Genomic DNA, 13,960 nt, shown 5'->3' with positions numbered 1-13,960 from the left:
GTTAGCTCCAGTTCTCTGGTTGTAGCCTGAAGTTTCCCATTTGTCTTTATCAAACTGTTTTTGAATGGTGAAGCTGGAATAATGCCAAGTAAGAGATATGACTCTGGCGATTATAAAAACGTAAGAAGAAAACTGCGAAATGACGCCTGTGCACGCCTTGCTGGTAAGTCTACCGGGCTAATGTAAAGCCACATCTCCCGGCGTACACACCACACGGCTGACGGAAGCTCAGCGCGCAGGTCATGCAGCAGCTGCAGCCCGGCTCATGGACTCTCTCGGCGCAATCCTTGGGCAGAAACTCAGTGAAAAAATCGAGATGATGGACTAAAAAAGGTGAAATAAATAAACTGATTAAGTTTAACAGCTCAACACAATGCTCTATGTGTTTACAATTGTATTACCTTTTTTTTGCACACACACCAATTAGTCATAGTTTAACTCATCCTTTTTGAAACACACCAGTAATGACCACACACAAGCCGGGTGCAGGAGCAAGTGGGGCAATTTGGGATTTGTGGGATTTGAACCGGCAACCCTCAAGCCCAATTACTTTCCTCTTGGCCATGGGCTGCCTTTAGATCTTGTGTCACCTGGCAACATTCCCACACTGCACAGAGAAAGTGATTTTTTTTTTGTCAAAACAGAGAAATGCGACAGGAACAGTGCGCTAGTAAAGTGAGACAACTGTGAACAGGTAGAATAATGTGCCCAGAAGAATTTTCAGAAGTGAACTGACCATATGCACAGTGCATCACTTACAACTTCCATTAAAATAAAAACCAGCTCCTTTACTTACGGTCAGTTGTTATTAAGCAGAGACTTTTTAAGGTAATGTTAGTGATTATAAATTCCAATATAGATTAAATCATTTACATTTAACAATAGGGGATTTAACGTGGTCCAAAATAAAAAGGGTGTTTAAATTCAACCCTCTGTGCACAGCCTCAACTAAATTCTATAATTTGTCGGAAAACACTCTTGATAACTTGATAAATAGGTCAGGCTGGCTTATTGAAAAAAAACAGGAGACACCTGCATGCATATAATCAATTGCACTGTTAAAAAAAAACAAAAAAAAAACAGGACTGTAGATAATAGTATGTTTGGTTTGAGGTGAAAATGAACAGTGAGTTAAACTCCAGCAGCCAACAATAAAGTTCCCTCACTTCTGTTTAGAAAAGCTGTTTGAAGCTGTGTTTCATCCTCCAGCTGAATCCTGGGGAGATTTCCCTCAAGTGACAACACACTCGACCAGGGTAAGAATAATTGGTGCAAACACGCTGAATCTACAATCTACAATATTTCAAATCTACAGTAATGCAGGTTATCGCTCTTCCATAGCATTCTGCCTCAGTCTCTCCCTCTCTCTTTTCTCTCTCATTCTTCCTGTTGTCGTCTCGGCCAGTCTTCCTCCTCTCGTATATTTCCTGTGCTTCTTTGCGCTTCGTCATCCCTCCCACAATTTATGGATCGCTCTCTCCTGTCCTCATGTCCTTAAATCTATCCTCCCCTCTCAATTCACTGTCTCCTCTTCTCCTTGTCTACCACACTACCTCCTTATTATTTCCTTGTTCCAGCCGACATTCCCTAGCCTCCTCTGTACCTTATTATTTTTGTTATCTCTTTATGAAATTGTTTACTCCAGCTAAATTCAGTTTTTTTCAAAACCAATGTTAACTTCAGTGGGCCACACAGCAGCATACTCGTGTCACAGGTTCCAATCCCAGTTTGACCAATGATGCCCGTGTGTGTGTTGGTTTTCTCCAGTTTCCTCCCACAGTCTAAAAACATGCAGATTACATTATTTGGACACCCATTTGACTGTAGGTGTGAGTGTCAGAGTGTATGATTGTTTGTCTCAGTGCGTTTACCCTGTGATGGACTAGTGACCTGTCTAGGCAATACCCCGCCTTTCACTCTGTCAGCTGGGATTGGCTCCAGGTACCTGTGAGCCTCATGTGGAGGATAAAGCAGTAAACAATCAGCTGCCTCTGTGGTTGATATATCTGATCACATGGTTGAGGGTAAAACGCATTTGAAAAGGCTTCTATGACTTATTACATTTGGATGATTTCCTTCAGTAACTCAGAGTGAGGATCTAATATGACAAAATGGAGCAGTTATGATGGAGAAAACAGCAGTAACTCCCTCTGTTCTACACCCTCCTCTCCTCTCCTCTTCCTCCCCAGTGACAAAAAGTAGATTAGTGAGTATGTAAGTTCAAGTACCGTTTGAGTATTTCCATTTTATCTTACTCCATACTCTTAATCCACTACATTTACTGAATGGCTGTATAGTGACAGTTTGCATTTCAGATTTAGATTTTATGAACAGTGTCTTCTTGGCAACCACTGCTCTACTAAATAAAACTGTCTAGTTGTGCCTCCTTGTCACGTTTCAGGTGTCTGTAATAGAACTGAAGTTCCTCCTCCAGACTTCGCAGATGGTTTGATTTAAGGGACAGTTCAAGGCCTGAAGAGGTCATATTATACCATATTTCACAGGAGAAGAGTACAAACCAAGCAACACAGGTTTTGTGTGATATAATTGTGTATTTCATTATTTCCTCTCTCATTAATCAACTCACAGTCTTTCATTAAATGGTTTGGTGATGGTTTGGTTTGGAGGACATTCAATTTTCTTTCTACTTGGAATCCCCTCTCTGTCGTAATGCACATGTTTGTAATGCACATGTGTTTTGCCTATTCCATTCCAGTTGTACAGTGTTTCTAACTACAGTCTTTAGGTACCGGACAACTGTGTTATAGGTACCCCCACCCCTCTGTTGGTTTACCTAAAATACAGTTGTCTGGTCAAGGTGTAGGATGGTGCAGATTGGTATTTTGGTTCTTTTCACAACTTTTGATCAAAACATAAATAATTGCATAACCTGTTGCATCATTGTGAAAAGAATGGAGAAGCAAAGTGAGGCAAATTATACAGATGAGATGGATGACTAAAGGGAAAAAAAAAAAAAAAAAAACATAAACGGGCTCTCACACCATCCAACCTAATAATTAACCTGATGAATTGACCTCTATTGATTGGATCATTCTGTGATTTGGGAAGTTGAACATGCCAGGCAACAAGTCGAGACTGTCACTCACGACGGAATATTATGGACACATATACAGACATACATGGAGTCTGATTGACTGTCTAGAGCTAGACTACATCTCTGAGTGCTACCTGATGCTGAAACATGTTTTTGTCAAAATGTCATAAGAAAAGAATAATTATGTTTTGTATGATGAAAATATGTATTCTCTGGATAATGGGGGCGGGATTAGATAAGCTTTCACTTCTCCCGCTTTCCCTTTCAACTACACTAAGATGATGTGTGATGATTGATCTAACTGACATGAACGAAATAAACATATAAATAAATAAAATAAATAAGGCTTGGTGGAAATGGGGCTTTAGTGACCTGCTGGAGGGAAACTGCACTGAATAATGGTTCTGCCTGAAACAAAATTCAAAATGCTTACAAATGTATTATATTCATGTGTTACTATTTTAGCTGCTTTTCCTTTTGAATATCAACTTTTTATTTGATGTAAGGAAATAGCAGAAATCTTATTTGAGCTCTGTCATTTTCTATCACATCCTCTCTCTACCCCCCTTTACCCCCCCCCCCAAACACACACACACACACAGGTAATAAATGAGCAGCGTTGGTTGGTTTGATGGAGTCCTTCTGCTCCCAGTCCACCTACCTACTAGTCTGATCTATACGACATCAACTTCAAACTATAAATCACACACACACATGCACACACTTACACATATACGTACACACACATACACTTAGACACACAGCAGTCTCAGACGGATGCTTTGTTGCTAAACGGCTGAGATAATTAAACCCTGCATCTCTCCCTTGTGTGTGTAGGTGTGTGTGAATGCCCTGCTGTTGCATTGTGGCATGCACACACACGATTAGGTGGCACACATCCAAACTGTCTTCTCTCGCTCTTGCACTCTTACACTCACACACACTGAAATTGAGATAGAGAGCGAGAGGGAGAGAGAGAATGCACCTGCTGGGCTGTAAAGCAATCAGACAAACAGTGTCTTGTGTTTGGGAGGACTTGAACAAATGGGTAAATTATACAGTGGAATCAGAATGGCACCCTTTCACCAAAAGATGCATCACACTGAGTGACCGAAGAGAATTCATGGAGCATCTTTCTACAGCTTTTATTTTCCAGTGTGTGGAAAGTGTGTGCCTCCCGCTCTTATTTTGTACCAGTGTGTTTGAGGTTATGCGGGGGTTATGTTTTTTGGAGAAAATATTTGAGCAGATTAGTTCATGTCATGTCACAGATATATAACTGATGGGCAAGTGCCTCACCTGAACTTGAGCCACTGTTAATACCACTATGTGTAATGACCACTCAAACACTAAAGGAAAATCACACACATGGTGCAAACACATACAATTTATTCAAAGAAGCATCATATAACCACAAATAAATCCAAGCCACCACTAAGACATGGCATAAACATGACATGGCCACAAGAGAGGACATGCAGAACTGCAAGGAGGGAAACTATAAGGAGGTGTAGGAGGAACACAGGGTTTATGCTGTGTGAAAGAACTGAAGATGATGCAAAAACACTGTCCATATGCAGAAGAGTATTCTTTAGTAACAACATAAAGCAATATTCACCTCAAAAAAACATTCTACACGTTTTAAAATCTTGACAAACACATTTTCGGCAGTTGGTATGACTTGAGGTGTGTTCATCCTGAGGTGCCTCACTGGCTGACTGCTGCTGCTCTTACCCTGAGGGGAATGTCTGACTGTCACCCATGATGCCCGGCTTTTAGCGCACTCTCGCTATACTTTACATGCACACGCGCGCGCACACAATTGGATGAATGAATGATGAGCAGCCTAATGGTCTCACAGTGCGTAACGGACCAAAAACAAAGATTTGATTTTCTGCAAGTGGACGTTTAGCTTTGCGCGTGGATTCTGCATGCTCTCTCTCTCTCTCTCACACACACACACACACACACACGTTCGTGCGTAAAAACGCTCTCTACCCTTCTGTTTCTCGCTTTTTCTCCCATACACCCACGGAGCAGGCGCGCGCAACATACATTAGTAAAACATCTCTCGCTCGCTCTCCTCTAATCCTCAACCTCGCTTTCCCTTCACATACACGCAGTAACGCATGTGAACCATGAAGTTAACGAATCACACACGTGCGCAAACACGCGTAAAATCGCGCGTGAAATCCTCTTACCTGGTGTTTTTGGAGAAAGTAATCCCTGCGCTGATGCCACAATCTTGACCAGAGGAAAATGCTGAAATAATCCCGCCTCGGGCTCTCTCCTCTGCCACCAACACGACCAGCGCTGCTGAATTACTCCTCTTCAAAAAGTGAGTGGGTGGAAGACGGATTAACAATCTGATGAAGGAGGTCGTTTCCTCCCTGTAACCTTTAATGAGCAGCCCTTTCTGGCTGCAAACAAAAAAAACACAAGCCTCTCCTCTTCTATCTCTCCTTCTCCAAGTGGTTACACGGCTAAAGTCTGCTCCAGTTAACCGCAGTTACGCATCATCTCCTCTTTTTCTTCCTCTCTCTCCTCCGCCTTCTGTCTATCCCACTCGTTTCTTTCAGGACGAGATGTTAAGGCAGAGACAAGTAGGTGAACCTTAGTGTTCAGTCTGTCTCTGCCTCTGTCCGGGCACTGGTGTGAAAGAGTCGCTCTACTTTGCGCATCCAAAAATAACTTCCAATCTCCAAACTGGAATCCCGCGAAGCTCTTGCGCGACGCTCAAGTACTGAAAAAACCCTGTTAAATTCATCCAACACTTATTACTTTATACCCATTCTTACAACGTCTAACTTTGCTGTGTCAGGTGATGTAGAAGTCCGCAGGTGGTGATATTTAAAGGTATTTAAACATGTGCAGTAGATAAGCTTTATGTTTGATTTACAGCTGGATTATTTGTTTTACTTGCTCAAATGAAGAGTAATGGGCTGAGAACCGAGACCTAATGATGAGCTGGTCAATCACCAAGGTTCCACTTTAAAGGTTGGCGTCGTCAATATATTGATTGATCTATAAATCAATCCAGGACTGTTGAAGAAACGTTTCGGGCTGAAGAGAGACAAAGGACCTGCAGTGCAGGGTTCACTTGTCGGTTTTAAATCCAAGTCCAAGTTTGTCGGGTGATAATGTCCGACTGACCAATCAATCCGCTAATCAATTAAAGCAATCAGTCTATATTCAGGCAGCAGTCAATGAAACAAAATGAAGGGATGTAAAGAAAAGTCTCTCCTCTTTCCTCTTCTTGTGTACTCATCCAAACCTCAAAAGACGACTTAAGGAATAAAAGAACGCGCGCGTCCTCCACTCTTCTCGGTGATACACTCCTCTTTTCTGTGTCCTTTTGTTTTACTTTTCTCTCTCTAGTGCGTCAACCTGCCTCTTCTTGCTGGATGCGCTGTAGCTCACTACCTAAATCCACCAAAGTCCATTTGTGCAGACTTTTGGAAGCGCGCAAACCCTCGCGCGCCGCTTCCTTTGAATTATCCTCCAAACCGAGTGGATGATGAAGAAGAACAGTTGCGAGCTCAATTTCTTCACCCCTCAGAAATGAAGTTGAGAACAGAGGGACCGATTTTAGGAAGGGGGAGGAGGGAGGGTGTCCGTTTCTCACTTTGGAGTCGGTGGCCGAAGTAACTGGAGAGAAAATAAGAGATGCGCCCCTTTGTAACCTTCTTGCAGAAAACAAAACACTTCCTCTCAATATTAGTTTCCCTCTGATACTTCATCACCTGTCCACTCAGGGACTGATAAGAAACGTGAAATCTGACGTGTTTTGCGCCAGCTTTTATCCAAAGTGCCTCGAGTCCAGAAAGAGAGCGCAGAGCAGCCTCAGTCCTCTCGTGTTTACATCCAAACCTTCACGTATATTTTCCAGAATGCAGATAGTTTTCTGCTCTCTAAGAAGACACCAACAGGAATGAATGGGAGAATCAGCCGCGCTCCTTTATTATTTTCAGTCGGCCGATCACATTCCAGTCACAGTGTGGAGGGCGCTGTCTCTTCAGCACCACGAGACGTGTGCGCGAGTGTGCGTGTACACTTACACTTACAGTTCTAGAACTGTGTCTTGTATTTGTTGCCTCTTTAGGTCCCTTTCTGCAATAAACACGGACCTTGTCCGGACCAGTGCTCCTTATAGAGACCAAAACCTGGTCCTGATGAGGCAAAACCGCATTTCTGGTTTAGTTCTAAGATTTTAATTGTGGTTAGGTTAAGGTTAGGGTTAGTCATTAACTGGTTGTGGTTCAGGTTGTAGGGATACCATTTTGTTTATGCTTCTAGGATTAATCTGTCTTTACATCTTTTGTATCAGCACAATATTGTATTGACAGGAGAAAAGTGGGAAGGAAAACGAGATTAAAAGAGAGCAGAGAGGTTAAAGAAGAAAAGTAAGAGGAGAGATTGGTAACAACGAGACTGTAAAACAGGGAGGGAAAGAGTAAAATAAACAGGGTTTTTGGTTTTTCAGGATGGTGAAAAATGCCACTTTGTTGCCCCCTTTTGGTAATGGAGAGAAATTATCAGGGGGTTGGGGAGGGAGAAGGATTAAAGCTGCAGTGTGTGAGGATGACAGGAAGGACAGATGTAGGAAAGCAAGATCTATAGATAGATTGTCTAAGTAGGTTTGCAGAGGTATATTGGAGCTGATACAAAGACATCTGAGGTTAATGGTTCCGTGCAACCATGTCAAGTTCTCCTGTCAGTCAAGAAATCGGAGCCTAAAGTGGACATGGATTCATCAGAAGTGCTCCGTTAAAGACAGATAAAGCAGTATGGGCTGAGGCTGCACATGGTATTGTCAGAGTTTGGTGTCAGCACCATGACTCCACAAACCCAGAGCACTTTGTGTTCTGAGAAAAATACAAGAAGAGGAAATGCAGTTACTGAGATGTTGAATAAAAGTTCTATAAAATGAAAGTCAAACAATAAATTAAACTGTCAAGATCTGACACGGTATCATTACAAAATAAAATGAAATAGAAATACATGACTGATGGAGATGAAAATGAAAAATTTAATTTTAAAGAAATTCATGAACACAAAGAGTTCAGCTAGTAACAGAATGTCAGATAGGAATAATTGTATTTCAGGAATGAAGATGGGTGAACCAGAAGTGATTTTCTTTGTGTTGTGTTGCTCAAGTAAAAACAACTAGTGATTTTTTGTCTGGGGCTTATTGTAGAGCTAACCAACAGCCAACAATCAACCAACAAGAGTGTGACCAGCAGCTTCAAGCAAGCATTGATTTTCAGACATTACCCAGTTTTCCAACTTTCTGATTCACCTTCTGCCAAGTCCTCTACCTCTTTGCCTAGTCCTCCTCCAGTGTGGTGCAAATGCACAGCCACCATCGCTCTTCTCGCTTTAGCATCATTGTGTCATGCAGACATATTATTCAACGTATACAGTAGTTCAGCAGGTAGTTCAAAAATTTCAACTTGAATTACTCAAGCAAATGTTGCAAATGTGAGAGTGAGTCTTATCATCAAGTTGAACTGAAACTAAATTATCGTCTTTGCATTGACTTTTTAATCACAGCGGATGAAAAGTTTGCGTTGCTTCACATTTGGTGTGAATGCACCAGTCCTTTGTTTTCCCAACAGGGTCAAACACTTGTGAAATATGTCCTTCAATGCTCCAAGTGTCCTCCAAATAAAAGAAAAACAAAACACCTTGCATATTGGCATGTTGTGTTTCTGATCCCATATGACTAAAAGTGGTTTCTTCACTATGTACTGCAGATAATCCAAAATGAAATCATCAGACATTATTGTGGACAACCTGGTTATAGATGATTTAGATGATTTTATAGATGAAGGTGAGATTGTATGTCCGACTAAAAGGTAAGACATTCAAAAAACATGACTATACATTTAGAGCATCCATGTCCAGGCCTTGTTAAAAATCAACATTTGAGCAAACCTGTTGCAAATGATACAGCTGTAGCACCAGGATGAAGCGACATGAGTATTCATCAGTGCACAGACTCAACCTATAATAAAATACTGTACACTGACAGTGAAGAGAACGAGATGCATGGAATTAATTCTGCACACTGAGGCTAAATCAAGCCAATGTGTACAAATGCTAGTACAGACAAATTCCATTATTATAGGTGATATATGTAAAATATGTACAAAAGAGACATTAAGCATTTAAAATTAAATGTGTACAATTCACTTGCACAAGGTCAGAGATGTTGTTACATTATATTCTTGTGTATGATTAACCAGTCCTTTCCAAACATAGAATGTAAAATAAAACGCTAACAGTATGCCCGTCCTGAGCAATATACAGTATGTAGCAATGTATCTACATATCTGCAATGACAACAACTCCAGTTTCAGTTGCATTTGATTACGGATATTTTCACAAAAGTCAAAATGAAAAAAAAAAACAAATGGTTAAATGATGTTGATATATGTTACGTTGTCATTGTCCTGAGACACGCACTCACAGCAGTCTGTCAGAGCAGAAGCTGTTCTTGTCTCACTTTAACATCTGGATTAACATTGAAACTCAGCTGCTTGCATCATAACTGCAGTGGCACAATCAGGAAAATGTGTTTTCTGTTCCGAGTTCATTCTTACTCTCTGCATTTACTAAATAGTTATCTATCTCTCTCTCTCTCTCTCTCTCGAGCTAGAGTAACATAACGTCATAGTTTCATTTACAAACGTCTAACTGACCGAGTTCAATGCTCATTAGAAAATATTTTTTTCTGTGAAAACATGAGCTGCACAGAGGTGGAGGCGGAGCCTTGCAGTAAAATCACCTATTGTGCTGAATGTGTCAGCAGCTCACTGTGTGTGTATTATATCTAACATATCACAGGGCCGACAGACAGAGGCGAACAACCATTCATTCTCACACTGACACCTACTGTCAATTTAAATCTTCCACTTAATTAATCTGCATGTTTTAGAAAACCAGAGGACCTGGAGAAAACCCACCATCACAAGGAGGGAACAAGCAAAGTCCACACAGAAAAAACAGTGACCTTCTTGCTGTGAGATTATATCAACATAAACAGAGATTAAGGCCTGTGAATGAAAAATAGTTTTGTGAATATGTACCATTATTATCAGTGAAGTCTGCTTTTCAGTTGAACATTTTCCCTTAATCTCTGATGACAGGTCATGGTCATTGTATGACTTGATATAAACATTTCTTACATGTGGTCCCTTTAAAAATTATGATACACAGGCAAGTTGTGTCTTGTGCCTCTTGTTAACGTGAACGGTGGCTCTTGTGAGGAGCCTGTTGGTGCACACAGGTGAGTTTGGGTTATCAGGGACTGTCACAAAATGGAAAGCTTTAGAACAGATGGTTAACTGGATGTTCACTGGAAATCCTTCCAGGCCTTTTCCTCACCCTGTTGTCATGCAGCTCGTAGACGGAGGGCAGCAGGCAGCCAGTGACTCACTCACCAGTGTGGAAAATATGCTGGACCTTGTCCCTGGAACAAGAGGAGACAGTCTATTAAAAGTGGAATGGACTTTCTGCGGTTACTGTCGCTTAATGATGTTGTCCATAATTGGACAAAAAAGACATTAAGTGATCAAAACTGTTTCCACAAAAAAAACAGCTATTGTTTCTCTCAGTTATACTAAAAATAAAATGTGGTCATTATCTACACAAGCACATCAGCTTAAATTTCTCCAAAAAACAACTCCTAAACACAGCAAATTGCTGTATCACCGGCTTCATCAGCCCTAAATTTACTACAGTCAGAGGTAATATTACAGAGAATGGTTTTGTTATTTACTGAGGTAGCGGAAAGAAGATAAGGAGCTGCTCTCCCTCGCTCGTATCCACTGCACTGAGTTGCATGTGCTGCATGTGAAGACAGCTGCCTGTAGACAGCAATAATTGTTGAAGAAGATTGGTTTGAGCTAATTTATACCCCGCTGTGGCAATGCACTGTTCATTGCATTTTACTAAGTAAAATTGGCCTTGTAATGAAAAGACCTCAGAAAATGCTTCTGGTAACAGAAATTGGAGTTTAAATATAGGAAACACTAATGGAGCTGCTAATTTTAACCTACAGGCCCCAAAACACTATTTTTTAAAGTCGGATCTTTTGGGAAGAATACATAAATATGAATTTCATCTTTTTTCAGGCTGCATTGGAAAATATGTATTATTATACCATAATGATCAAACTATAGAGTAAATCTACTAATGTACAATTAAATGGTAATGTAAAATCCCTTGTATTGTCTTGATGACCTCTCAAAGCTTACACTACAGTTTACCATTCACCCATTCACACCCATTCACTCAGACTTACAGCACATCCATGTGCACACACTGCCTGCACAGCCGTCAGGAGCAACGTGGGGTTAAGTGTCTTGCCCAAGGACACATCGGCATGTATACTAGTGGAGCCAGGAATCAAACCCACACCAACTCGCTCTACTGCTGAGCTACAGTCCTATATGTTAACAGTGTCAATATGCTGATATTTAGCAGGAACAATTTTTACCAAATCAAAACAATTTTATTTCTACAGCCAAATCTGTACATGAAACAGCATCCTCTACTCAATGCAGATAAGATACACTCCCAAATTATTATTATTTTTTAAATAAAATAAAGTACCCCACCGATCACCCTATGTCAGCTGAAATTGGCTCAGCACCCGCGACCCTCATGTGGAGGATAAAGTGGTAGAAAATGGATGGATGGAAAATAAAATAAACAGTTTAAAATAGACAACATGAACCCAATATTCCATCAGGATATCACAATTAGGATATTCATGATGATATTTCACAGAATTTCAAAGTAAAAGCACTTGTTTTGATATGGAATGACGTGTAATTCACATCATGATAAATCTATTCATATTAAAAATTAAGTAAATAATAATGTGGTATTATATCCTGTAATCACCTCGCTGGCAGTTGTGCCTCAGCCACACATGCTGTATTTGAAGGAAGAGGAGGTCGGGGGCAATGTTTGCATGGAAACATGCCAGGTCAGAGAGCACAAGAACTCCAGAGGACTCAAATAATTTGTATGCATTTATTTATGAGACATGATTTACATGTTTTTTGCTTGGGGTAGACAGAGCTACATGGTCTACCACTGCCTCATTTAGTAAGTTTGTGCAGATTCTTTGTTAGGGAAATCCCAACCAAGAAATTCAAATAATTAAGTCACGAGAAAGCTTGTGTGTGCCATACACTGTGTGCTGCTGTCATGTAAAATCACAGATTTTGTCAATGGACTTTGCTGTTGGAGAGTAAGTGCTTGACAAACCTTAGTTCCCAGCCAGTAAAAGCTGCCCACACAATGACAGAATGCAGCAAACATGTTCGTAAGCTACTATAGACTTAAACAGCCAGATTTTCTAATAGAAATTTGGCTGAACCTAAAGAGGTTGATGTGACTGACGTGGCTGCTGCTGTTTATGTTTGAGATGGGAGTGCAAAGTTCAAAAAGTTATGATGAGTAAAAGAAGACAGAGTTTTCACTCTTTAAAAGTTGTTGGTGTTCAACAGAAAGGTAATGATTCCATTGGCAACTTGACAGTTGAGCTCTTGGTCTGCAGGGGAAGATGAGCTGAGATGTGGCTTCACATAAAAATCAGGCCTGACGTTGGAGTACTCAGCAGATGGGCTTGCTGACAATCGTTGGCAGGTACCTAAGAGACCCCTAGTCTATAGTGATGATGGAGTCACTGCACTCTGTGACTGTGTCGAGTCTATGCTGAAACCATCTGGGGCTTGAGAAATAGCCAAGAAGGTCCTTGAGGAATGAAGGGAATGAACCATTAATGGTGGAGTATTTTTTTGTTTTCCCCCGTGTTGGGAGGGAAATGCATTCCTCCAAGGGTACAGGGTTGGAATGCTTGGTTTTCATTTGTATTATCTATCCTGATAGAAGACATGACATGCCATTTGCTTTTGCCTGAGGGAGATGAACACAGGAGCAAAATGATTTAAACAAACTCCCAGAGAGAGTACAATGCCTTGCAGGTAGAGCAGCAATTCCAGTAAGAGACAGTCGAGTTGTGATGCAACAGGCACGACTGAGCACCACTTTTTTTTTGATTATGAAACATACATACCCTCTCTGTTTTTTGCTGCTGATTTGTGTATCATAGTCTGCCCACATCTCCGTATACAGCGGCTCCACTGCAGCGCCCGAGATAAGAGCAAACCAATTTTCCTGGAAATTAACTTTTGAAGTGAAGCCATTGTTAGTTCTAGTCAACAGTTGTAATTTATTCATTTTGGTTGTTTTGGGTGTGAATAATGCAGAGCACACTACAGAAAGAGAAGCAGCTTTTGTATCCTGCAGCAGCGATGAGCTTCAGAATGGTTTTTCCTTCTCAAGGTTCCAATTATACAGATCTGGGAAATGGAATCCTCATCTTATCAACAGCTGTCGGTTAAAATATCCAAAGGAGATCTCAGAAGTGTGGAGAATAGCCAGTAAGCAATTTGACAACTAATACAAACAGACAGATCCACATTCATTCATTTTCGACCACGTTATCCTTCACATGATGGTTGCTGGGGGGCTGGAGCTAATTCCAGCTGTCAAAGGGCAAACACCAGGGTAACCTGAAATGTGAATTTCTCTGTGAGATGAATAAAGTATCTATCTACCCTGGACAGTTCATCAGTTCATCTCAGGGCCAACATATACGTAGATACAAACAACCATTCACTCTTAGTGCCTTCACCCCCTTGGCCTTTTACTTATTTTGTTACATTACAGCCTTTAGTTCAATGTTTTTTTAATCAGAAATTCATGTGATGGTTCAGAACACAATAGTGTAAGTTGTTGAAGTGAAATGAGAAAAATATACACATGAAACTATTTTTTAGAAATAAAGATTTTAAAATTGGCATGTGCATATGTATTAACCCCCTT

General features: G+C 40.8%; 1 protein-coding gene across 2 annotated transcripts in view; it reads right to left on the bottom strand.

Moving 5' to 3' along the window:
• The window catches only part of il1rapl2 (interleukin 1 receptor accessory protein-like 2), a 395,763-nt gene extending 388,801 nt beyond the window's left edge, over nucleotides 1-6,962 (bottom strand). For both annotated transcript variants that reach the window (XM_058649406.1, XM_058649407.1), the window contains exon 1: nucleotides 5,257-6,962. The gene's annotated coding sequence lies outside the window, so the exon portion shown is untranslated. The remainder of the gene's footprint in view (nucleotides 1-5,256) is intronic.
• Nucleotides 6,963-13,960: the final 6,998 nt, after the last annotated feature.

The sequence above is a fragment of the Solea solea genome, chromosome 14 (genome assembly GCF_958295425.1).
Source record: "Solea solea chromosome 14, fSolSol10.1, whole genome shotgun sequence".
Taxonomy (NCBI): Eukaryota; Metazoa; Chordata; class Actinopteri; order Pleuronectiformes; family Soleidae; genus Solea; species Solea solea.
This window is presented reverse-complemented; position numbering and strand designations above follow the sequence as displayed.